The sequence below is a fragment of the Camelus ferus genome, chromosome 15, assembly GCF_009834535.1.
Source record: "Camelus ferus isolate YT-003-E chromosome 15, BCGSAC_Cfer_1.0, whole genome shotgun sequence".
NCBI lineage: Eukaryota > Metazoa > Chordata > Mammalia > Artiodactyla > Camelidae > Camelus > Camelus ferus.
Window position 1 is genome coordinate 11811090 of NC_045710.1, and position 27794 is coordinate 11838883.

Sequence of the window (27794 nt, forward strand, 5' to 3'; positions counted from 1 at the left end):
TTATTTAATAGCTCTTACTATTAAATACTATTCCTTTAAAGGGACCCTTGTTAAGCTACTTGAGCCCTGAATTTATGTTTTGTTTAAAGAGTGCCATTTAAGGTTAAGATCAAGAGATTTTGGGGGGAATGGTTTAAGTTAAAAAATAAGAAAGTTACTTGAGTTCTGACATAAACTTTAAAGATTTTCCCAGGGAACTGAAACACACAGGGAAAAAATGTGGGGTCATTATAAGTGGAATGTCAGCCTCTTTACTTTTCTTCTTTAAGCCGCTGGAAATGAAAAATGTAAATAGAAAGATAAATGAGGGAAGGATTTTGAAAGTTCTTCATCAGGCAGCCGAGTTGTTGCCTGAAATGGCAACAAAAGTAGAGCAGATGCCTCTTGCAGGAGCCCCAACCTGCCCCATCTATCGCAGAACCCAGCGCATGGCTTCTGGAAGCCCCTCCCCAAGACAGTTCATCCGCCATTCTCTGCTTTTGTACCTGCCACTGACTCTGGTAGCTTCCCTTCTCCCAAGCTGAAGGCATCACTCCATTAGTCACTCACTCAGTCTCCATCTTCCATTCAGTTGCTGGTGTACTGTGGAATAAATTCTTGCCTAAAAGTGATACAACAGTTATTTCCTTACAAGAAACTATTTTCTTGAGAACCCACAGTGTTATGCCCAGCACTGTTATAAATGCTGGAAATTCAGGGATGGGGACTGGCTTAGAACTTTTGGGTGCTTATGGAGCCATTTCCTTTTCCTCCTGGGCCTACAGGTATTTTTTAGCTCACTTGCAGTCAGGTGAGACCACATGACTAAATTCTGGCTAATGGATTTGAGCACAATTAATGGAAGCCACTTCCAGGCTTGGCTCCTAAAATATCTTGCGTGATGTTACTTTCTCTCCCCCTTTTAGCATCTCCAGCTAAAAGCAGAAGATCTGGGAAAGGACTCCAAGGCCCACGGAGTCAGCTCCACTGCTAGATCACAAAGTCTGGGTGCCTGAATCACCACGTGGAGGAGAGGCACCCAGGATAACTGCGTAGAAACATCTGCATCTGCATCGGACTGTGAGTGATCAAGAATGAACTTTAACGTTGTCAAGCTACTGAGATGTCAGGGTTTAGTTATAACTGCAGCAACTATATTATGTTCTCTGACTAATAGAGATGAGTAAGATACAGATCTTGTCTTCAAGGAGTTAATATTTTGGTTGAGAAAAGCATAGAAATAAATGATTATAAAGCAATATGATCAGTATAGTAAATGAGATGTATAAGACACCATGGAAGTAGCACAGGGAGTAAGATGGGGTTGGTGGGGATAGACTTTCTATAGTTCTGTAATGAAGGAAACCCATCATTCTGTATTTCCTGCAAGTGTAGGCGTGGTTGGGAAGGGTGGCTGCAGACAGGGTGAAGGAGAGGAAGAGAGGTAGGAAAGATGAGTCGAGCATGGTGACACCCAGGCTGGAGAGGGAAGCAGATGTCAGAAGTAATTCCAGAGGAAGATGACGAAGACCTTAATTAGAGCGGTAGTGGTATTGATGAACAAAAGGGAATGGATTTCAGGAGTATTTAGTACAAGAGCAGGGTGTGGTATGGACAGTGACAGAGAGAGCATTAAAACAAATGACTCCTAAGATTTTGATCAAGTGTCTGAGTGGATGGTAGTGCCATCAACTGAAAAAGAGTCCACACACAGACTTCGTTGCAGGGTGGGGGTGGGGGTGTGGTTTGAAGGATTAACTTCCAGTGCCGTGGAAAGCGAAGTGGCTAAGGATAAATGGGGAGAGATGCTGAGCAGCCAGTTGGAGATGATTGTCTAGAGCTTGGGGGAAGAGCTCTGGGATGGAGGTTCAAATTTGGGAGACATTATCACAGGAGGTAGTGAAAGAGGGAGAGTGACTTTACGGAGTGAGAAAGACAGTGACCGAAGACAAAACCCTGGGGGGCACCAAAAGTTAGGGAGACAAAATCTCATGAGACAGATTTAACCTTCCAGGGGAGTGAGAGATACTGGAAGCCCAGAGGGCAGAACAATTTTAGATATTCTGAACCAGCAAAAGCAGCAGGGAGGACCAGTAAAATATCAGTGAAAGTATCTCCACTGGAACTGCTAAATCAGGATGACTTTGGTGAAATCAGGGGCAGTGAAGTGGTGGCGGCAGATGTAAGGGATTTCAAAACCATCAAGAGAGGCAGGCAAGCCCCTTTTCCTCTCGGGTCCTGTTTCCACCCCTGTAAGATGAGAAGCCAGACCAAGTGAGCTCTGAGATGCTTTCAGTAGTAAGATTCTGTAATAATAGATACCATTTTGAACACCGAATGTACGGTAGACACATCATTTTTATAAACCTGTGCGAGATACTGGCATGCCGCGTCTCCTGAGGCTGAGAGAGCTGAAGTATCATGCTGAGGTTCATAGTCAATGAATTTCTGAACTGAGAAATAAAAATTAGGTTTTGTTGGACAACAAAACCTGTATTCTTTTCACCATCCTGCTCTGTACAATGATTTTAAGGAGAGATAAGGTACCAGGCAGAATGTGAATTGAATTTCAGTAGTAGATCATTTATAAGAAGCCGTCCTTACTATATTTTTCATAGGCACTATTCTTTAATAAAAGGCAAAATGTTCCTTTTGAGGAACATAAACAAAATTCAATGCGAGGGCTTTGAACTAAGCTGACGTTAGGTATATAAAGAAGACCAGCTTGATCAGCAAGTGACAGGAAATAGGGAACTTTTATATAGACAGAAAAAAAAATCAATACTAGCATAATAGTTTACAGAGGCAATGCATTTTTCAGTTAAAAATCTCTGAAGACAAGCTTAGTAGTCGATAGGTATGGAAACTCTTAAGGACATAATTTTTATTCAGCCCAGATAAGCATTATCTGAAGCCAATTATCTGATGTAATAAGAGAATAGCTCACACTTTCTCAAGGTGCCTTCCTTTGAGTATGTTTTAGGAATGACTGTTTTTAAAGTTACCTAGCATACCGAGGGAACTTTCTATATCTATCCGAAGAGAAAAAGGAGGAGAATATTTTGAATATATAACTCATTTAAAAAGCCTGTGGTGTTATTGGGCTTCAGGAAACTGGACAAAGAAATATGATCAAGGTTTTCAGAGCTTTCTTTTTCTAATTTTTAAAATTTATTTTTAATTGAAGTATAGTCAGTTTACACTGTTGTGTCCATTTTTGGTGTACGACATAATGTTTCAGTCATACATATACATACATATATTCATTCTCATATTCTTTTTCATTATAGGTTACTATAAGATATTGAATATAGTTCCCTGTGCTCTACAGAAGAAACTAGTTGTTTATCTATTTTATATATAGTAGTTAGTATCTGCAAATCTTGAATTCCCAATTTATCACTTCCCACCCCTTTCCCCACCTGGTAGCCATGTATGTTTTCTATGTCTGTGAGTCTGTTTCTGTTCTGTAAATAAGTTCATTTGTGTCTTTTTTTTTTTTTATTAGATTCCACATATAAGTGACATCATATGGTATTTTTCTTTCTCTTTCTGGCTTACTTCATTTAGAATGAAAATCTCCAGGCCCATCCATGTTGCTGCAAATCGCGTTATTTTACTCCTTTTTATGGCCAAATAGTATCCCATTGTATAAATATACCACAACTTCTTTATCCAGTCATCTGTCAATGGACATTTAGGTTGTTTCCATGTGTTGGCTATTGTAAATAGTGCTGCTATGAACACTGGGTGCATGTATATTTTCGAATTAGAGTTCCCTCTGGATGTATGCCCAGGAGTGGGATTGCTGAATCATAGGGTAAGTCTATTTTCAGTCTTTTGAGGAATCTCCATACTGTTTTCTATAATGGCTGCACCAAACTGCATTCCCACCAGCAGTGTAGGAGGGTTCCCTTTTCTCCACAGCCTCTCCAGCATTTATGGTTTGTGGACTTTTGGATGATGGCCATTCTGACTAGTGTGAGGTGATACCTCATTGTAGTTTTAATTTGCATTTCTCTGATAATTAGTGATAGTGAGCATTTTTCCCATGTGCCTATTGGCCATTTGTATGTCTTCACTGGTGAATTGCTTGTGTGGGTCTTTGGAAGCTTTCTGATATATGTATTCAGACTTTTCTACATACTCTTTTTAGAGCAGACCCTCTTGGTCCAGGAGGCTTGCCATTTCTTCTTACACCCTCAAATAGTCCTTTCATAAATAGTCTAATTTATAAAGTGTTTTAGACATTATGAAGCTCAAATAATTCATTTTAAAGTCAAAGAAATGAAACACAGGTAAGGGAGGGGTCTTGTCCAAGGTCACAGTTAGGATAAAGCTGTGACCACAGCTTTCGGTGCAGTGCAGTTTCTGCCATGCTGGGTCTGGAATGTAAGCTCAGCACAAAATAGGGAGGGATCTATCTTAGCCATTGTTCCATCCCCCATTGGACAGTACCTGGCACACAGAGTGCTGGCTGTGCAACTCTGGTAAAGGACACAATGCTTAGCTTCATTTGCAACTTGAGGTGATGTGGGTTTCTCCATCTGGCCTAATTCCACCAGGCTACCTGTCCTACAGACTACTCAGCCCAATCCCCAGCTCATACTTGTCTGAAGATGTGGGAGTAGCCAAGCCCCAAGGTGGCAGTGAAGTGGGGTGATCAGAGGCTCTGGACTCAGGCCAGCTGGGCTGAGTCCTGCTTTGATTGGGCTTGGATTCTTGCTAGAGTTTCACTCTACCTTGATTCAGCAATTGAAGCCATTTTGTGACAACTCAAGGTCTGAGTCCATGCCTTGATTTCTTGCTGATTATCTTTTAGACCAATCTAGGTTTTAGTGCAGTAATAAACAAGCCCCCAAATCTCTGTGGCTTGATACATACAGGTTCATTTCTCACTCATGAGTCTGGCAGCTCTCTGGGACAGTTTCCTTTTAAACAGTGACTTAAAGATCTCATTTCTTGCATCATGCGGCTGTACCATGTGGGAAACATGGCTTCTAGGTCAGCTGGCAGAGAAGGAGTGAGCTGGAGGGCTGTGCACGATTCCTTAAATGCTTTAGCTTGAAAATGACACACATCACTTCTGCTCAATGCCAATTGGCTGAAACTAGGTACATGGCCTTCTCCAACTGCAAGGACTTTGGAAATTTGGGAGAACATGTAGGCATTGGTAAGTAATAAAGATCTCTGTCAGAATGGAATCAGACAAATGAGAGATCACTAGGTTTTTCTTTTTCTTTTTTTCTTCCTAAAAAAAAATATGCTGACTTTGCACAGTGGAATGTTCCTTGTGGCTTAACAAGGCATAAACAGCATTATTGGTGGGTCTAGGAAATATATACGGTGGGGCTTTATGCTCTTGAGAACTTTGCCAGACCCAGTGACTGCTCTGACCTTAGGTCACATGAATTGTTTCACTGAGTAATAGAAGGTGGGGTTGACATGGCTGGGCTGACCCCCAGTTGACTGGTTATTCAGTTCAGACAGAGCTAAAGAAAAACAGTTGCCCTGTGGCCTTTCAACTCTGCTCCTTTCCTGTTATTTCTTCAGCCATTTATAGTCCAGTGTCTGGATTGAGCTGAGCCAAAGTTTGGCAGGATTCAAGGCAGATAAATCATTTGCAGACCAGCAAGGACCTCACAGCTTTACTTGGAAAGGGAAAACTGGAAGCTTGGACTGGGGTATACCAGTGTCTCCTCACTGGCCAAGAGCGCTTTCATTTTAACCCCACTGAGGCCAAGCACAATTCTAGAATCACACATTCTATACCTTAAGTGGGTAAACGCTCTGCTAGGCATTTGGTGGAAAGATCCTAAAGACTCCTGGCAGACAAAACAATTATCAGCTGGACATGATGTGGGATGTTGTGATTGGATTTGTATGGCATGATGCCCTGCCTTAATGTTTCCTACCAGCTTCTGGTCTTGTGTAAGATCATCTATTGAAAGAAGGCTTTGGTTTTTACTTTTAAGTAAAGTCAGAGACTTTAAGTTACACCTGAGAAAAGCAGAGGGGAGAAATATTCCCTCCTTCTCCCACAATGCTTCTCAGCCTCACATCTAATCAGTTATCAAATCATCACAAATGACAATGACGATTTCTACAATCTGCTTCATCCTCTCTACCGTATTGACTCTGCCTTAGGTTAAGTTTCCAATATGTCTTTCCTAGGATACTTCAGTAGCATCCTAGCTGGTCTTGCCAGTAAAAGTAAGCCAGTGAAAAGCCACACATCAAAACCCAAATATAACCATAGCACAGACATGTAAAAGTTTTCAGTGGCTTTTAATTATCTATGGAATAAACTTCCATTCCCCTTGTCTTAGTGCATAAGCCTTTCGTGATGTGGCTGCTGGTTTTCCTCTACTGCCTCTGATCTCTCTACACCCTCAGCAGGTGGGGAATAACACGTAGGTACCAGACTGTCTTGTGCCCATTTGTGCCTCTGCTCCTTCCTGTATATTCCTGCCCAGAATGCCCCTCTCTTACTTCTTCATTTTGCAAGCTCTTTAATCTTTCAGGATTCAGCCCAGACATCATCTCCTGTAGAGAAACTTTCAAGATACCCTCAAGTGGGTTAGACACCCTGTGTCTGGGTTCTGGTAGCATTTATTACACTGAATTGTAATATTTAATGTGCTCAGAATCTCCATGTAGATTCTGAACTTCTTGGGGGCAGAAACTATATCTTATTTAACTTTGTCTCTATTATGTGTGGCTCTGGTTTTGTACCTTCCATTCTGCTCTGTTGATCTTTTTGTCTATATTTATGTCAATATCACATGATCTTATTAACAGTTGCCTTATAATTAGTCTTGAAATCAGGTAGTGTAAGAGCCACAATTTTGTTCCTCTTTTCAAAGTAATATAATCTTTATATTATTCTATACAATTAGAATCATCTTGTCAATTTCAACAAAGACCTGTTTGATATTTTGATTAGGATTGTATTTAATCTATAGATCAATCTGCGAAGAATTAACATCTTAACAATATTGAGTCTTCTGACCCAGGAACATGGTATATGTCTCCACTTATTTAGGTCATTTTTCCTTCAGCAATGTTTTGTACTTAACAGTGTACAGATCTTACATATCTTTTGTCACTTAAAAAAAAAACCTGACATGTAAAAACTCAAATTTAGGAAACATAAATTGGGAGGGGATTCTTTTTTTCCAGATGGATTCAACACACAGTTTTCTTACAGTATCTTCAAATCCTGCATTGGAAGAAATACATCCCAGAATAGGTACTCAGAAATCTTTGCTGATAACTGAATGTCTGCTGTGATTTAGAGAAGTTGCATTCATAAGCAACCCCCCAAAGACTACAGGGAGTAAAGACTGCCTGGATCCCATTTACTATACTCCTCAAGTGGTATTTATTTGGGTTACTTGCTGGTAAAAAACTTGCATTCCTTAAACACAGGAGTCTGTATCAGGCAGACTCAGCACTCGGGAGAGAAAGAATGGATCCGGTTTGGTCTTTCTTGGGCCCCTGAGATCTAATCAGCCTGATGATTCTTAAAAAAATCCCCCACCCTCCTACACAGAGCCAGACTGTGTGCATGTGGGACGAGGGCTGCCTCCATCAGTTAGGCATAATTTATGGGCAGCTACAGAAAGCAGAAAGTCTTCAGGCTAGACTGAAAATACAGATGGGGAAGCACCCTCCCCAGGGCTATGCCAGTACCTACCAGACTGTGGGAAGTTCACAGTCATGTTCCTGTTTATCTTGCATCTGCTAAGAAGTGAACCTTCCTCAAGTTTAGTTCTGGTTATGCCCGATGCCCATCCCAGCTCTAAAGCCTCTAATGGCTCCCTGTTAATGCACTGAATACTTCAAATGCCTATTTATGACATTTAAATTCCTTTATGATCAGCCTCCAGATACCCAGCAGGCCTATGTCCTACGCATTTTTTGCATTTTTTTCCTCACCTCTAGTTGTCATGGCGTCTGTGCAATTCCCAGCAAATGGTAGCATTTTTTCTCACTTTTACTATTGCACAGCAGGACTTCATGTATTATTTTATGTATGATTTTACTTTCTGAGACATTTCTGCAACTTCATCCCCTGATCGTTCTATTGAAATTTTCATTTCTGCTGTTCACCCAATCCATTTAGTCCAGGCTGCTGGAATCATGTTACAAAATTACAGCTTTTCTCATGAGCCTGAAGAAGAACTTCAGTGCCTTTCTAAAGTCAAAAGATAATGCAGAACTTGTTAGCTTGGCATAAAGTCTCTTTTAAATCCATGCTCCCCTGCCTTAACCTACCTCATTTACTTGGTTTCTTCCTCTGAGTGTCCAGCTGGGATCGATACCCCTTAGTTCTTCTCTTGTACTTGTTCATCCATTGCTCCCATCTGTGTGTCAGATTTTGATGCTGATTTTGTGTGTGTGTGTGTGTGTGTGTGTGTGTGTGTGTGTGTCTATATACCGACTAGACTGTGAGTTCCCTATGGCCAGCACCTCTTTGGCTCATCCTATAGCTTCTTTAGGACCAAGTACCAATTCTTCCAACAGCAGATGCCCAATTCATATTTGCTGGAGGTGAGTAACAAAGAAATGGAGCTGAGCAAGAATGCCCCAGGTGGGTGTTGCACCAGGGGAAATACATAGACTTATCCAGAAGTTTACAACCTGAACCTGGCTGGTGGTGATAAGAATAAACGAGTTCTCTTTCAGTTCCATTTAACAGATATGTGTGGATCATGTCAAGGTCAGATTTTAAAATATACTATTAAGAGGGGGAGGGTATAGATCAGTGGTAGAGTGCATGCTTAGCATGCACAAGTCCTGGGTTCAATCCCCAGTACTTCCATTAAAAAAATAATAAAAATAAGTAAATAAATAAACCTAATTACTTCCTCCCCCCCAAATATACTATTAAATACTAATCCCAGAGGAAGAAATGCAAATTCGTGCTCAAGTAACATCTGCTGGTAGGATAGGAAGTCTGGGCCAGCTTTCCATGATTTAATGAGCTGTAAAAGAAGACACCACACTTTTCCATCTGCTGCTCCGGGCTTATGGTCACAACCATGAGACAGCCGGACTCCATCAGCAGTTAAAATGAAGACTAGTGTGTGTCCAGTCAGCAGAGGGAAGATCACTGAAGGTCAGGAATAGAACAAAAAGGGAAGAGCATCACTTTAAGCCCATTGAAGGCATGTTCAAATGATGGGTATCCCTGGGTGAGGCTGTCTGTGTTCACTGCTTTTATACACACCTGCTTTATGCTGTATGCCACGCAGAAGCCATGGGGCACACAGATGGATCAGACACCAGGAGCTACAGGACACATACATGACGTTTAGAAAGGTCCTCACATTTATAGCATGACTTTACAGTTTTCCTTTAAATAAGTTTGCTTCTATCATTATAAAGTTATATCATAAAAGGTGAATTAGAGGAAGTTTAAAATTACCTGTGTTCCTGCACACAAAGATAATTGTTCAAACTAAGGTTTTCATCCCTTCATCTGTGCCTGAGTGCTTTTCAGTAGTTGAGAACAAACCATACGGTCTCTTCTTTCACCTTCTTTGTAACACAAGCATTTCCCCGTGGTAATACATAGTTGATTTATAGTTTTCATTCCATTAAAAAATCAGGGTATAATATATACACAGTACAATCTACTTTTTGAAAAATACATAGTGAATTTGATGAATGTATACATTAGTGTAACTGCCACCACGAAAAGATACAGAACAATTTCATCATCCCCCAAACTTTCCTGTGCCTCTTTGTAGTCAATCAGCCAAACCCCCAGATCCTGGTAACCACTGATCTGTTTTCTGTTCCTATAGTTACGCTTTTTCAAGAATGTCATATAAATAGAATCATAGGTAGGCAGGCTTTTGGGTCTTAATGTTTTATATTCAGCAGAATGCATTCAAGATTCATGCATGTTGTTCTGTGTGTAACTAGTTAATTTTCATTGCTGAGTAGTATTTCATTGTATAGATGGATCACACTTCATCAATCCCTAGTTGTTTTATTGGGCTTCTCATTTTTTAATTTTTCAGATTGGATAGTCTTTAAATATGTTTTGGATGAAATGTCTTTTTGTCAGAAATGTAACTTGCAAGTTTTTTTCTCAATCTTGGTGTGACTTGTTTTTTCATTCTATCAAAAGTGTCTTTTGAAGAACATAAATTCTTAATTTTTATGAAGTCCAAGTCATCAATTTTTCTTTTATGCATTGTGATTTTGATGGTGTATTGTTGGAGGAAGTCATTGAGAGAACGTGACTGCTGATTGACCCAAAATAGTACATTGCACCCACCATTCCTATACTAGGAGCTGTTTTAAGGATGCAGCCTTGAGAGAGTAATGTGTTGTTGACACCATCTGAATGGTATATGTGACTGAACCTTCTTAAGTCATCTCTGTAAGCTTTTAAGATTCTGGTGGGTGGGTGCAGCGATCTACCCGTCTTGCAGCTGCCAAAGACAAGCTTAGTATCTAGGGACCCATGCTTACTAAACCCACCACCTATATCAATCTGGGGTGGTCTGCCTCTTTCCCCAGTCTCTCCTCGCCCTCTGTGTGCAAAGGCCAGTTTTAGAACCAGCATGTACCTAATAACTCTTTGCATAATCCAAAGTCACAAATATTTTCCCCTAGAAGTTTTGTAATTTTAGGCTTATGGTGCATTTAAAGTTTGTTTATTTATTTATTTATTTATTTATTTTGTATATGTTGTGAGGTAGGAATAGTGAGTATCTTGGTTTTTTTGTTTGTTTGTTTGTTTTTGCATGCCCATAGCCAGTTGTTCCAAAGTGGCATTTGACGAAAAGACAGTTCTTTTTTCGTTGAATAGCCTTATGCCTTTGTTGAAAATCAGTTGATCATATATATTGACTTCATGCTGGACCATTTATTTTGTTTCATTTACCTACATGTCTATATTTATGCCAAATACCTCACTGTCTTGATTACTGTGGCTTTATAATAAGTCTGGAAGTCAGGTATTGTGAGAACTTCAACACTTTAAAAACAATAATGTTTGATAATTTTGTTTCCCTTTCTTTTCTATATACAGTTTACAGTCAGAAGGTTGATGTCTATAAAAATTTCTGTTGGCTTTTGATCGGAATTGCATTGAATATATAGATCAATTCTGGGAGACTGACATCCTGAGACTGGCATTTTATTATTGACAACCTACATGTGTGGTATATTGCTCCATTTAATTAGATGTCCTTGGTTTTGTCTATGTTTTGAAGTTTTCAGCATATGGATCTTGAGCATATATTGTTAACTTTATAACTAAAAATTTCATGATTTTGGTGCTAATGAATATGGTACTTTTAAAACCAGTTTCTAATTGTTCATTGCTGGTATACAGAAATACAACTGATTTTGTATTTTGCCTTTATAACCTGTGACCTGACTAGTTGTAGCAGTTTCTTTTTGGATTTGTTGGGATTTTCTATAGAGATAATCATGTTGTTTACGATTAGAAACATTTTTGTTCCTTCTTTTCCAAATTTGTTTATCTTTTCTTGCCTTATTGTATGAATTAGGACCTCAAGTGTGGTGATCAATAGGATTAATGAATGCATATATCCTTGGCTTGTTCCTAGTCTTAAGGGGAAAGGATTCAGCTTTTCCGTGTTCTGTGCTGTTATTTGTAAAGTTTTTGTGGATGGCTTTATCAGATTGAAGAGCTTCTGTTCGATTCCTGCTTTCCTGAGAATTTGTATCATGAATGGATGTTGAATTTAGTCAAAGGCTTTTCTGCATCTATCGAGATGGTGATATGCTTTTTCCTCTGTAGTCCGACTGAAAGCTCAGGCAGGCTGAATACCTGGTGTAAGTTCTAGTTGATTATGATATATTATCATTTTTATGTATTTTTAGATTAGGTTTGCTGGAAATTTGTTGATGATCTTTATGTTCATGAGGGATATTTGTCTATAGTCTCATTTTCTTGTAATATCTTTGTCTGGTTTTGTTTATCAGGTTAATGCTTGGCTAATAAAATGTGTTGGATATTGTTCCCTTTAAAAATCCTGGAAGAGTTTGTGCAGAATTGGTATTATTTCTTCCTAAATATTTAGAATTCACAAGTGAAGCCACCTGAGCCAGGAGGTTTTTTCCTTTCCTTTAAAAAAAAAATCATTAATTCAATTTCTTTAAGAAATAAAGTATTAATTAGGTTTTCTTGCTCTCTTTTTTCTTTTTGATTGAGCTTTGTTAATTTGTATCTTTCAGGGAATTTGTCCACATTATAAAAACTGTTGAAATTGTAGGCTTAGAGTTATTTGTAGCATTATTCTCTTGTTACGTTTATCACTAATGTTTGTAAAGTCTGTAATAATGTTTCCTCTTTCATTTCTAAATGAAATTTTTGCCTTCTTTTTCTCTCTGTCTGGCTAGAAGTCCATCAATTTCATTGGTTTCATCAAACCACTGGCTATTGGTTTCATTGTTTTTACCTATTTATCTGTTCTCAATGTCACTAATTTCTGCTCTTATTTCCTTTCTTCAGCTTGTTTGGATTTTGTATTGCTTTATTTTCTAGTTTCTTTAGGTAAAATCTTAGATCACTGATTTGAAACCTTTGTCCTTTTCTAACACATGCTTTTAATGCCATACATTTCCCTGAAAGCACTGCTTTTAATAAAAATTGACTTTAAATTGACGATAAGCCTAAAATTACAATACTTCTTGGGGAAAATCTTTGTGACTTTGGATTATGTAAAGTACCCAAATTTTGATATGTTGTGTCTCTATTTTCACTCTCAAGATGTTCATCTGAGTGACTCTAGCCAAACATTAGAATCATCTGTGGAGATTTGAAAAATGCTAGTGGCTTCCCCAACCCAAGGCCATGTAAGTCAGAAAATCTGGGGGTGGCACCTGGGCATTGCTTTATTTTAATAGCTCCCCAGGTGATTTTAACCTTCACCTAAGACTGAGAATCCATGCTCTGACCTTGCTGAAAGTGATTCCCAAGCTCTTGTGTGTAAACGCTCATCTGGATGCTTGTTGAAAAATTCATATTCTTGCACCCACCCCTGGAGGTTTTGATTCAGCCAGTATACACAATTGTCAGTGGAAACTGACTTTTTTTTAAACAAAGTAGCCCATGTGGGTGTTGAAGCATGTGGGGCTCAGACAACGCATTGAGAAAGTCTCCATAAAATAAGAAATGAGCCCCTGCTGTGGTAGAAACTGTGTGCAATTCAAGAGGTAAAAAATGGCCTGAGTACAGTTGGCGCCCTTGGAGAGGGTTCCTTTCTCCCACCACCTGCGGTCACAGAACAGGTCTATGATGGCAACAAAGTCTCCCTTGCTGGTAACACCTGTGATGGTCTCTTACTACAATGGCTCCCGTTGTCATCACATTCCAAGGGCAAGTGGAATTACCTTGATTGATTTTGGGTCTTTGCTCATACAGTTTGCGCTGTCTAAATGTCTCTCTTTTCACCTAGCTGACTCCTGCTCATCCCTGTCACTTCCTCTAGGAAGACATCTCTGACCTCCCACACTAGAAGACTCCCAGACTCCAGACTTCTCCAGTCTAGATTAGGGGCCTCTACTCTGGGCCCTCAGAGCCTCTCTCGTGTTAATCTCAAAGGTTCATCTACTTCTCATCTGTACCCCTCACTAAGCCCTTGAGGAAAAGTCTAGTCTCCAGGATGTAGCCTGTGATCTGGCCATAGTAGGTCCTCAGGAACGCAGTGCTGAGCTGATCTAAACTTCTGACCTAAACTGGTTGACGCTCACTGTGCTTCAACTAGTGGGCATCCCACCATTCTGCCTTCCAATTGGTTTCAGTTGGGGATGCAGTCAGGGTAGTGGCTTCCCCCATGTTCTAGATCAACAGTCCCTCCATCTGGAACTGAATCGGGGTGTGTGTGTGGGTGGAAAGGATGGAGGAAGCTCAGCTGGCTCTGCAAGTCTCTAGCCCTGGGTCTGGCAAATAATAACTGCTCAGAAATACTGCTTGACTGAATGAAATAAGGGAACGAAGAAGGAAGAAGCCAAAGGATATACAGAATGAGGATGTGGAGGCCCCACAAAGTCCTGAATCACAGAAGGAAAATCTCACTGTTTATTAGATTCTGATCGCTCTGAAATATCCAAACCCACTTTCAGGAGAAAGACTTACTTTGGTTTCCCTAGGAAACAGGATAAATGAGAATATTTTTCTGAACATTCCAGTAAATGGGTTGATGCAGTAAGTGTTGATAGGTCAAATAATGTAGCTGTGTAAACAAGTGTTCAAGCTGCTGCAACACAGATGTGGACTCTCCCTAAAGGAAACTTAGTTTTTAAGCCCTTTACAAACATCATCCACAAGTAATAAAGTTGATAAATGTAGTATTTCTCAAGGTACACTCCTAATGCTAGAGCTCTTGCTTGTAAAAGCACGTCACATTTTGCTATAGGCACTTGTAAATAATAAAATTGCTTTCCTTTAAAAAAATAATAGAAATCCTTGCACGTTCCCCATGATTATTAAGAGCTGAGATAGATTTTTTAATATAGAAGTAAGTGCGTGAGTTATTTTTTAATTTGAAGAATGAAATGGTGTCCTTTTCAGTGTAACATCAGTTAAAGAGCAAGTAATATAATTGTCTCTTTGTGAGCTACAAGGAGGAGGGACCATTAAGCTCTGAAGGCAACGGAAAGAGGAAAGTTGAGGATGGTTGAGGTAGTTGGCTGGAGAATACTGAGGGGGATTGATTGACGAGGGCTTCATTCATTCAATCAGAAAATATTTATTAAATGTCTACTATGTGTCAGTCACTGTTTTGGAAGCTGAGAAATGATGCAGGAAGATTTCACAAAACAGAATATGGTGACATAGGAAGAACTTTGAACAAGGAAATCTGGTTTTAGTTCTGTGAATGCCCTGGGTAATTTCTTGCCCTCTCTGTACTCTAGTTTCTATATATGTAAAATGGGGGGATGAGATTGGACCACATGATCCCTGAGTTTCCATCCATCTCTGTCATTAAGATACCACCAGTTGACTGAAAAATTAAAAGAACTGTCAGCAATGTCAATGTGGGAACTCAGTGTGTTAAAGTTCAAGATGAGAACAGGCTGAAGAAACTGCTTACGTAGCTTGCTTAATGAGTAGAGAGTGTTCATAATTATTTTTCATGAGGGCGTGTGAAATTGGGTGGAAGATGAGTGGAAGGGGTCTGAGAAAATTATACATAAGGACTGGATTTATTTCTCCACGTCTCTGTACCACCATAGGGATGGGCTGCATTCAAACGAGCACAGACTAAAGCCAGGCTTAATGTCAGTTTTATGATGTAAGAAAAAACAAGTCCTGAGTTTGTTGCTTTTACGTCTCACTCGATTCTTAGATCCTTGAGGTCTCCCTCTGTCATTTCCTGTCTTTGTGATGTCGGGCAGTTTCTAACAGTTTCAGACCGAGTTTGATGTGTACATTGTATGAAGTAAAACATATAAGACACTTCAAGTCATACTTGATACTGAGTAAATTCTAGAATGTTAGTTTCTTTTCTTTCTAGTATAAATAAAAGCATGGTATTCCAGGATTTTCTATGGTAGAGCCGAACTGTGAACATGTATTCCTTTAGAGTAATTCTTTCTTAAAGATAATGATGACTTTGTGTTCGCCTCCTTGGGGTGAAGTATGAATTCTCTCCCACAAGGATTTTCAATTATAGGCTTGTAAGTATTATTTCTCCCTACACCCAATTACTCCTTTTGTCACTGCACCATCTACCTGCTGTCAAAGTTTTCCTTCTAAAGCACAATTTTGATCATATCATTCCCCTGATCAAAATACTACAGTGTCTCCCCATCGCACACAGAATAAAATCCCAACCCCTTAGAGCTTGCGTCCTAAGCTCAGCGAGATCCAGGCCCAGCGCACCCTTCCATTCCCTTTCTCACATCATCTCATTCCATGCGCATTACCCTCTATCCCACTGGTTCTCAAGCCCAAATGTACTTCAGAATCACCTGGAAGCCTTGTTAAAAAACATGTTTCTGGGCCTCATGCCCAGTGTTTCCGATTCAGTGAGTCTGGGATGGGGCCTTGAAATTCTGCATTTTTGACAAATTTCCAAGTGATTTTGATGCTACTTGTCTGGGAGCTATGCTTTAAGAACCATCGTTCTGACCACACAAAGCACGGGTCTTTTTGATATATATCGGGTAAGGACTTTGACATCTTGCCATTTTCTCGTGCCCTGTTGGTAGAGTTCCCCTCACTTTCCAAGTTCATTTTACTTTCTATGGAGGCTTGTCTTGTCACTCAGTCAGAGTTAGGGAGGGAGGCATTCTCTTGTGTGTATTTCTTCCACATGCTCTTGCGCTTCTGTTTTAGTGTTTATTTCATCCCACGCTGTAGTAGAGCTAATTTTGTGTTTGCCCTCTCTTTCATTAAATTGTCAGTCCCTTGTGGGAGGGAACCTGATTTAATTAATCTTTGAATTCTCAAAAGGCTTAAGTTTCATCGTGGTGCCTAGGAGGCAACCCCAGGAATTATACACAGTTTTTTCTCCTTTCTCTTCTTATTGCAGCCTTCCATGAAGACAGCAATCTCAAGGGTAGCAGCCACCCCTCCTTCTGGGGTTGAAGAATTTGTAGCATTTAAGTGTCTGAACTAATGGGTTCTATCAGCAATGTTATAGAGAGATCCACCAAGGTTAGAAGGGAACCAGCATAGAATATTGGTTTAGCATAGGCTTAAGAGCTATCTGTGTCATAAAGATGCTAAACCCATTGGAGTAAGTCCAGCTGTTTTGGGGAACACAGCCTAAAGTCAACTATGATCTAATGAGGTGTTTGAATTGTTTTCAAAAGGAAAAGGGCCAGAAGCAATTTCTGTTCTGTGGATAGCCTTTTCCCATACAGAATGTAAGAAAAAAAAAAAAGAGAGAGAGAGAGAGAGGAATTAGTAATGAAGCCAGAGTGCACAGTCTGGAAAAAGTTTTGTTCAAAGTAAATTTCAGGCAGTGTAGAATAATCAATCTCCTTAAATACCCTGTCAGTTTCCAAAGAGCGCAGAGTGAACTCAGTTCTCCCACTTGACTCCTGCTTGCTGTTGGCGAGGAAGGTACTTCTTAGCCTCCCCCTGCTCTTCTTCTTCCCCTGCCTTCCTCTGAGCACCAGATCCCATTCCTGGTTCTCTTGATTTCTCTGCCTCACATGCTCTTTGGGGGATTCCATCTGGCCCCGTGACTCCGTCTGTTACCCCTAGCTGATGACTGCATCCAACCTAGATCTTTCTCCTGAGCCGCACACCCTTGGAGCCAACAGTTATTCTTAACTCCCCTTGGCTGTTCTACAAGGGTCTCAGATTCAATAGGCCTCTAATAAATTCATCATTTTAATGGTACTCTGGCCATTTGCAGGGCATTGATGACAAAGATCACAGGATTGGTTTAACCACTTTGGAAAACTGTTCAATCATTTCTATGAAAGCTGAACAAAAGCATGGGGTATGATCCAAAAATTCTGCTCCTAGGTAGACTGCTAATGGAAATGCTTACATATGTTCACCAAGAGATATACAGAAGAATGTTTATAGCAGCACTATTTGTGATATCCCCAAACTGGAAACTATCCAAATGTTCCATTGACTATACAATGGATATATAAATTTGGCTTAATCATTTGATGAAACACTATAAAACAATAAAAACCAACAAACTGTGGCATAAACAAGTCATGTGGAACATTATGGATGAATCATATAAACATACTGTTGAACGAAAGAAGCCAGAGACAGAAGAATACATCCTGAATGCTTCCATTTACGTAAAGCTCAGAAGCAGGCAAAATGAATTTATGCTGTGAGAAATCGGGAAAGTGAAAACCCTTTAGGAGAATGAGATGGGAAGGAAGCATGAGGGGGCTTTAGGTGTGCTGGCAAAGTTCTTCTTGATTGAGAAAAGGAAAAAGAAAAGGACAGGGGCCACTGTATTCTTTTCAGTCTCTTTTCAGCTGAGCATTCAGGTCTCAATTACAGTTTCTGTCATAACCCTCTTCTGGTACTTTGTGGTTTATTTCCCCTTTGGTAGCCAAACATGGAGCAAATAAACCAATAAAATGAGAAAACAAACTGTAAGAGGGCAGGCTGTGTACAAGGTCTAGTCAAAATGTTGTTTCTAAACATCCAGTTGGCTGTCCTGGCCTCCGTGGTTTGCCTGTTCTCTGCCTCCATGTAGGTCCCCAGGGCACTAGTCTCAGTCTAGAATTCAAGCTAAGAAGAATTTTCAGATTGAAGCTCTGCAGATTAACTTGTGGACTTGAGTTCTTTATCTGATAAACTACAGAGGGTTTTTTTGTGTATGTTAGTCAACTTTACAATTTCTAAGTAAAAGGCAATTTCATAGCTGCTGTTGGCCAAAAATCTGGATTGTATTGCAAGTAGGGATAGAGTCCATTGTCAGCTGAGTTGCAACATTAGTTTTCTAGGTGATAAACCCTGAAATCTCAATAGAGGAACTCGGCAGAAGTTTATTTCTAGCTTATGTAAAGTCTAGTGGTGACAGTGGCAGAGAGGTGGGCAGGGGAGGGAAGGCTCTGCTCCATGTGGTCATTCAGGCTTATGGAGGCTCTGGTATCTTCAATATGTATTGTCCAAGGTCACCTTGGATGCTGACATCCAACTGGCAGAGGAGAAAATGAGAGTGGAGTGTTGTACAGTATAATAGGTCAGGCTTGGCAGTATGATTCATCACTTTTTCGTTCACTTTTCAATGGCTACACCTGGTCATATAAACACACCTAAAGTCAAGGGAGGCCAGGAGGTGTGGTCCAGCTGTGAGCATGGAAGGAAGGAAAACTAGTTTGATGAATAGCTAGCTAGACTCTGCCACATTTGTATTCAGCTGCAAGCAGGGAAAAATTAATCAGAGGTGAAAGGTGGGTGTAAAAGCAAATGTGAACCTCTGTTGGTTGGAATATGCCACAGGTGAGACACCAGAATCCTGGTGGGCTGAAGTGAGGGATGTAAAATAAGACTGAACTCTACTCACAACTCAGAGTTGATTTTTTTGGTGCTGCAGACTGAAATTGGATGAGGGGCAATCATGCCTATACCCCGGTGAGTAAACAGAAGAGGAAGACCAACATTTCTAATCAATGGCATTCCACTCCAAGTCTACCCCTTTTCTTACATTCTCTCCTGTTTGCACAGTTACCCAAGCCTAACACTGGGAGCAGTTCTTCCATCTCTACACTTAACTAAGTATACTAAGTCCTGTCAAGTTCCTGCCCTGAATTTTATTCACTCCATTGCAATGTTCCACTTCTACTGATAATTTTCCATTTCTGAGTCTCTTTAGCTCTCAAGTGACCTTGAGAGCTAACATAGCTACATAGATCTCTAATATATCTACCCAGTTACTATCTCGCTACTTTGATCTAGGCTCCATACATTGTCAAATTAATCTTAAACTGCCATTATTCAAGCATTTCAATGACTCTTCACTGCCTATCAAATTAAATATTAATGCCTTAGTTTAACATACACAAGATTTCTCATCTAGTCCCCAAATGACCTATTCACCTTTAGCTCTGGCAATTTCAATACCCTACAAACTCTGTATTCCAGACCAATCTAACTCTCATTTTCTTTATAGTCCTCAAGTCCCTTTTACAAGATGGTGAGCTCCTAATCATTAATCACACCTTCATCAATTTTGAAAAGTTGTTGGCCATTTTATTCTAAAATATTTTTGTATACTATTCTGTCTTCAGCTTCTGGAACTCCATGTTTATTAGAACTTTTCATACTGTCCTACAGATTTCAAATGCTCTGTTCTTTTAAAAATGTCTTGCTTTTTAGTCTTATTTTGGTTACTTTATATTGATCTATCTTCAGGTTCACTGGTCCTTTCTTCAGCCATGTCCATTTTGATTTTAAGACCTTATATTAAATTCTTCATTACTCATATTGGAATTCTTATTTTTAGTATTTCCATTTGGACTAAAAATAGTTTCTATTTTTCTTTTATAATCACTCAACTCTTAAAAATTGAAATGTAGCTGACATACAGTAAATATTATATTATATAAAGTAGTAGGAATGCAGTAGTAATGGTAATAGCTTCAGCATAGTGATTTGACTTATATACATCATGAAATGATCTATCACAGTCATTTTCATGGATATCCATCATCTCAGATAGAAACAAAATTAAACAATTAGTCATTTTGTGTGTGTGATGAGAACTCAGGATTTAGTCTTAGAAACTTTCATATTTAACAAAAGCAATATTGTTTATTTATCATGTTGTATATTATATCCCTAGTACTTATTTATCTTATTATTAGTAGTTTGTAGTAGCTTTTGACAGCCTTCGTCCACTTTCTCCTCCCCTAACCTCTGCCTCTGGCAACCACAAATTTGCTCTTTTTTAAATATGAGTTTATTTGTATGTTTGTTTGTTTTTGAAGTATAATCGGTCTACACTATGTTAGTTCCTGTTACACAGCCTAGTTTTTGGTTTTTTTATGCATTTCAAAATGACCATTTCAGTAAGTATGGTGTGTCCATGGGAAGAGGCGAACTCCATGTCTTCCTACTCCACCATCTCGGCCACACCTGTGTACTCATTCACCCATGAAGCATCCTGCATACATTTTCAACTAGATCCTCTGGCATTTTTATCCTAGATATTTTGAAGACCCAATAATGTTTCAGAATCTGGGCTATTTCTGGTTCTGCTTTCACTGGCTCTTTCCTCTGTTGTCCACAGGTCACATTTTCTTGATTCATGATGTATCTTACAATTTTTGGTCACATAGCAGACCTTTGTTATCAAAAACAAACTAATGCAAGCAACATTTACTCTCAGAAAAGAATGCACTCCTCCTTCTGTCAGACTTTTGGAATGAGGGCTTAAGTCAGTCTGATCTGTCGCTGACCTCAGCTGGGCTGTGCAGTGGCTTTGGTTCGATTCCGTTCGCTCATTGCGGGCTTGAGTTGTTCTGAGGATGGCTTGGGACTTTCTCTTCAGCAAGGTTTATGCCCTGGACGCGACGTGATTCTGGAGATTTTTTTACGGATTACAACTGACTTTACAGCTTTCCAAACTGTGTGAAAACTGGCTCTACTTTATAGTCTGGCTGTAAGATTTACAGGTTGCTAGGGAATTCTCTCTGTTCTTTAGTTTAGTCCCTGTAATTTTTGTGGCTTAGAAAAACTTTTTTCCCCTGCTGGCCTGTTCACGGTTCCTCGGGCAACTTTACTCCCCTCTAGGAAGCTTTGGAATGCCATGTTTTTCTGCAGATGTCTTTTATCTCCTCAACTATTTGGTGCCTGAGTACCTGTGGGGCCTCCAGTGAATTTCTTTTAGTTCTCTTGTCCTACTTCTTGCCTCTGGAGGGTGGCTACTTCGTCCCTGTAGGAGGCACTGTGCCCCTCATGGGCGATCTTTCTCGGTGCTTTTGACCTGCTCTAAGACTTTGGCATTCTATCTCCGAGCACAAAGACCCTTTGGCAAGATTTGGCAGATGAATTCAGTCTGACTCTGTGCCTGGGGTTTCTCAGAATATTAATCTGTCATACTAGTCCATATACAGCCTGAAATTTTTGTTAAAATTTCAGGTGATTCTCTTTATCCCCAACTATTTTTTCCCTTATTACTCTGCCAGGAATGCAAACTGTTGAGAATTTCTTCTCTCTTATAGTGAGCTTGTCCTTTCTTGGAGTTCATTTCAGTTAGGTTTCTTTGAATAGTTGATTCACATATTTGAAAAAACAAAGGTATTGTAGCTTCTCTGTCTTGTTTGTTAGGCTGAGATCAACACTGGCATGTGACTTTCTATATCCTAAGCAGAGACAGAATATTTATGTGTGATATTTTTTAAAAAATTTCCTGATTTACTTAGCATGCCTGGCAATTTCAGCAGTTACCCTATTGTAGGAGAATTCTAGGGGGGGAGTTCCCCATAATAACTTCCATGTGATTATTTTTTTCACTTCCATAAGGCCATTCCCCAATTCCATTTTTGCCTTCCTCTGGATCATGAGACAGGTAGAATCACATAGCATTTGTTGCTCTAGAAATCCCAGTAATAACACAACTCATATTTATGTGGTACTTCTACAGGAATTCAATCTTATTTACTGCTACAGCTCCAAACCCTGGAACAGTATGTACAGAGACCAAACAATTAATAAACATTTGTTGAATGACTATTTGATCCTTAAACTATCCCCAAAGATAAACAGAAAAGGGAAAGAACCCACATTTGTTAAATGTCTACTTTGTGTTAGGAACTGTTCCACATACTTTATACTCATTATTTTAGTTAATACTTAGAGTAACACTGGTGATGAACTATTATTAATGTTCTGAAGAATAGCAAACTAAGGTCTCATACCTGTCAGTGGGTACTCAGCTCACTCCACTGGAACCAAGGTTGACTCTTGGTTCTTGACCCTTTCCACCCCACCGAACTGTCTCCCATAGAATGGCTCTCCATTTGTGAGGAAACTGGGGAACACAGTGTCTCTAGAAACCCTTCACCACTGGTAACTGAGACATCTCTTCTCAGTTATAACCTAAAGTTCAAATGTCTGCAATCAGGGAAGAAAAGAGACACATATGCAAGTTTACTCTTTTATGTGTTTGTATCCAGGATTAAAATGGACTTTTTTTCTATAACAAATTCTACCAAAGTAAGAACATCAATGTGCTTGACTAAATAAAAATGCTGCTAACATTCTAATATTATCTGTTTCTTGAAAACATTTTTGGCTCTTCAAAAAAATTCCAAGGTCAGCCCATCCTCCCATGTGTATACTTGCCATTTGTAATGGAAGCTTCTGGTTTTATTAAGCAAATCAAGTAGCATCCTTTGCAGTAGAAGTGAATTTAAACCACCCGATCCTGAATTGACTACATATAAAGGCTCTTGCCTGGATGTATTGCACTACATTTGCATGAAAGTAATGTTAAAAGGCGATCATGTGGCTCATGTGCAGAAAACTGAATTTGTTGAAAGAAATGGATACTTAATAAAATTTGAAGTGACTGCATGATCCCTAATTTCCCATAAATAAATACATTTCCCAGTTAGCAAAATATATGTAAAAATTTTTTTCACTCATATATTGGCATTTTAAAATTGAAACTTCTGATTGATGATTTTTCTTTCTAATATTTAAACTTGACTAAATTGATTTCCATCACAATACTGATATTTTGAGTGCTTGTTTACCCACATTTTCAGAGACACTAGGAATAATATGACCAGGAAGTGCTGAAAGATTTTGGATCTCCATGAGAGAAAAGGGGGATAAAAATTCAACACTTAGATGCAGGTCAGTATTTCTCCAAAGGTACATCTGTCTTTGAGCACATGCAACAAAGTTCCACTGTCAAATATTCAGAGGTTCTTACTACCCGACAGGAGACCCTGGGGAGGATATATATATGAAACACAATGTGAAAAATATTTTGTAGATTATTATTGTGAAATATTTTGTTCCCACCAAGTGGTAATCTGCTTTCTCCATCCTCACAGTGAAAGGTATATAATTAACTGTGCTTATCTTTGCCTCGACTCCCAGGAAACTCAGTATCAAATCATATAGAGAGTTGTATATATATAATCATATCCTCCTGCTGAGTATACTCTCTCTCTCTCACACACACACACACTAGACACTGATGTATGTATATATATATATAAAAATAATATACACATACATATATTGAAATATATATGTGAATGTACATATGTATATACATGTAAAGAGAGAGAACACACTCCATTTAAACAAGTTACCTATGATTACATACTTGTTCCAATCCTAATTTCCTCATTCCATATTAATGGTATTGGGCATCTTTGTTGCAAGACATCTTCAACCTTTATAGAGAAAAATTTGGATATAAATAAATGTAAAAATGTTACATGAAATTTATATCAAATAATAATTTAGTAATATTTGAAAAAGGTTAGAAAGATAGAAGAAAATTCAGTCTATTCATAGGCTAGGAGGTGGAGACTAGTAGACAGGGGAGCTAACAATTCGTAAGGGAGAGCATAGTTGATGAAGGCAGGCTCTGGGGAAAATGTGTGGTTCTAGCAACAACTGTGTGAATTATGGCAAGCCGATTAATTTTTCTGGGCTTCCTGTTTGCACCTCTGTAAAACGGGGCTAATAATTCCTACCTCACAGGCTGGCGGTGAGAATCAAAGAGACAATGTAGGGAAAGTGCTTCACAGTCTATAAAATCCCACTCACGTGTAGTTCGCTGGTGTGTCCAGGAAGAGACACAGTGGAAAGGTCTGCAGCTCCTCCAGTCGCCCTGCTTCCATCCTGGGGTCTATGATTTCAGCCAGGCACCTCAGCGTGGTGTCGGGGTCAGAGCTGTTAGAAGACGGCCTTGGTGGGAGGCAGCAAGTCCCCATTCTCCATACAGGAAGACTCCAGTGATGAGCTCCCAGAGACTGGGTTTTGTTTTTTAATTTTTCTCCTTTCTGTATCCCTAGAGGGGATACTGTCACCTGGCCCGTGCCATCTTGTCCTATTCCCAAGTGCAGTTCTTGCTCAACCAAAGGGTTTGTCCTCCAGGATCCCTGACTGAGCTCCCTGTGCTCATAATCGTTCTCTTTGTAGAGTCAGTGCATTGCTGGTCACCTGTCCTCATTTCCAAAGTCCTGCCAGTCAAACGTCACTGATCCATCCTCATGGAGGTTGGGGATGGGGAACCTTGGGTGAATGAGGCAGCCTAAAATAGAAGAAATCTGAATTATGGTCTATTTTTTTTTGAAGCAATTCAGTTTCGTTTCTTTCAAATATGCAAACTACCTAGAACAACTTGAATGGCATTGTCCTGAAGGACCTTGCTTCTGTGAATAACCAAATGAAATGCGTGCTTAGCACACCAGTTGTGGTTAGGGACAGCTAAGTGGCTTAGATGCTTACTCCCCCTCCCTCAGCTTGTTTACAGCATTGATTTAATCACCTGACACCTTCTTCAAAGACCATAAGGTAAACATTAAGCCTCTAACTTAAATTACATTCAGCGGTCACAGAGTAAACTTCCAGATGTTTCCTTCATTATGAGAGTAGCATGTGCTTGTGCTTTAGAGATTACAGAAGACTTTATAATACTCTCATTGTGTCTTCCCAACGACCTTGTGAGGTGAACTGAAAAGTTTTCTTATCTTTATTTCACAGATGTGGAAATGGAGACTCTAAGGTGTCAGGTTACTTACCTATGTAAGGCCGTGCAGCTGGAGAGCAGTCAGATCATCCCGACTCTTCTGATCTCTCAGAGATTTCTTCTACTTCTGTTGATGATGGTAGAGGAGCCAAAGCAAGATAAATACTGGGTGTCCAAGGTAGGGGATTTCATTCATTTGTTCATTCACTCATTGTTATTCCCAGGGACTGCTACTGTGCCCGGAACACAATACATGTCTCAGTAGAGCGCTCACTGCCTGAATGGGAAGGAGGGTGGATGGAAGAATTTACTCCACGTAGTGGAGTAACAATATCTTACCTGTTTGCATGTTGTCACTGACCCCACCTCTGTGCCGTGCCTGCCTTCTCTCAAGGAGGGCAGGGAACACGGGAAACCACCTCGCTGTATCATTTCTTCCTTCTTCAGGCACCAGGGAGGGGGCTGGGTGACTGCGTGAGGAACTGACTACTTTTACGTGATCAGATGGCCATTCCTTGCCCTCCCTCCCTCCCTCCGCCTCCCCAAATCCTCGCCATCTACCTGACTCTTCCAATGACTTCTGTTCTTATTTTAACCTCCTGGGCTGTTTTTCCTCTCTGTCTCTTTCTCTGTTTATGCGTGTCTCCCTCTAGGTTTCTTTCTTTCCTTTCCTTCTCTTCTTTTGCTCTTTCTACCCTTTTTCCTTCTCCTTCCCCTTTTCCCCTCCCTTTCTCTTTCTTTCTTTTTTTCTTTTTTTTTTTTTGAGGTGGGTCCGGCAGGAACTTCTTCAATGGCTGAGTGGTATGACTAAGGCTATTTCCACAAAATGATGACCCAGGATTGGTCCTCTTGAGGATTAAGCCCTGCCATGTGTACCTCAGACTAAAATCCATTTTCCATGTGAAATAGCCATATTATTGTTAAAATATTTGGGGGTTGAGTTTTCTGGATGACTGGCTTAATTCTGTACTTTATGCATGATTGAGAATTACTTCACTTATTGCTCGATTCTTCTGCACTAAGGATATTTCTAAGGAGTATCAGATAACCCAATAACACATCAGCTTTCTCCTTTGCTGAAATTGAATGAGATTTCTGAGAAATACCTTAATTAAAGTTATTAGGAGGCAGATCTGGACTCAGTATGAGTTCTGTTACAGTTTCCCTGCTACTGCTGAGTGTCAGGGTCAGCAGGTTTCACAGCCTCTTAACTGGCCTCTAAGCTTCTGATTCTTCAGCCCCTCCCCCCACCCACCTCCACCCCACCTCACCCAAGCCCCAGCCGCAGGAGTGATTTTTCTAAAAAATTAGATTTTGTGATTCTCCTACTTAAAATGTCAATTGGTTCCTTGTCGACAACGAGGTACTGTTCATACACCTTTTGTGCTGTACAAGGTCCTTCATGACAGCCTGGTCGATCTCTTTAGACCTGTTGCAACACCCGTCCCTCCCTAACCTTCCATCATCCCGGAACATGCCATGCCTTTCCCAATGCATCATTCTTTTAAAACATGGATGTTATTCTATCCTCCTCTCTTTGTGCCCTTTTTCTGCCTCACCTTGTGATGGAGAAGGAGAGGAGGGGTTATTTCCCAGGTCTCAAATTCATCTCCTTCATGAAACCTTGGTATATTTTGTCATTCAAAGTGAATCTCTCCATCTCCTTGGTGTGTTCCTGCGTTATGGCCTTGCAAATTCTGTCTCGTACTGCAATTATTATTATTATTCTTTGATGTGTGTTTATCTCTTTACTGGCCTGAGTTTATGCCTTATTCATCATCTTTCAGGTGTTGTGTTCAGCGCTGGGCACACGCTTGCTGTTTAGGACTAGGTGGCCACTAGGTTGTTGAATTGAACTCTCCTGTGCTTGGAGTTGGAATGTTCTGTGAAGAGAAAAGTTCCCTCAGTTCTCAGGAGCCATATCCCAGGCTATGAATCCAATAGGAAATGAAAGTTTAACATTCATTATCTCATAGTTAAAAGTTCTGACTGAGACTTTATTTTGCAAAGACATCACAGGAATGCGGAGAATCAAAGCATCTCTTTTGCTTCTATAGAACATAATGACTCAGCCATTGCACCGCCTTCTGTTCTGGTGGCCCAAGGCTCTCAGGATGTGTGTTTCTGTTTCAGATGGAGTCCTGACGGTGGCTTTGGGAATTTCTGTCCTCTTCCTGGTAAATGAATCATTTTGGGCTGTTTTCCCATGAAGAGGAACATTCACCACCTCCTCCACTATAAGACATCTAAATTGAGTTTGATTTTTCTACTGTGATAAATCATGATTCTGATTTTGTTGATAAAGCTTTATTTCATGCTGTGTTCAAGGCTGATGACTAACACGGCAAAGGGATACAGCAAGGATTTGAAGTCAGGAGACTTGCGTTCTGGGCATATGATTTGGGGCAAGTAATTTACTCTCTACAAGGTTCAGTTTCACTTAAAGAATCAGGGTAGTGATGTACCTACCTTAGAGGGCTGCTGGACAGAGCTTACACAGTGGTGTTTGTGAATGGACTTCTCAGCCTGACAGGGAGGCTGTGGAGGAGTTCCTGGTCTGGAGATGAGGAGGCTGTGAGGCTGGGATGGCAGTTGAAAAGGACCTTCTCAGGACTGCTGTTCAAAAAGCTAATGTTTGTATTTTCTTTTTGTTTGGATCAAGATTAA

General features: G+C 40.0%; 1 long non-coding RNA gene across 1 annotated transcript; it reads left to right on the forward strand.

Annotated features, from left to right (window-relative positions):
• Positions 1–915: 915 nt before the first annotated feature.
• On the forward strand, positions 916–27350 carry LOC116668905. The gene is made up of 3 exons (XR_004326142.1): positions 916–1059; positions 25142–25305; positions 27261–27350. It is a non-coding gene; the product is annotated as an uncharacterized LOC116668905 (long non-coding RNA).
• Positions 27351–27794: the final 444 nt, after the last annotated feature.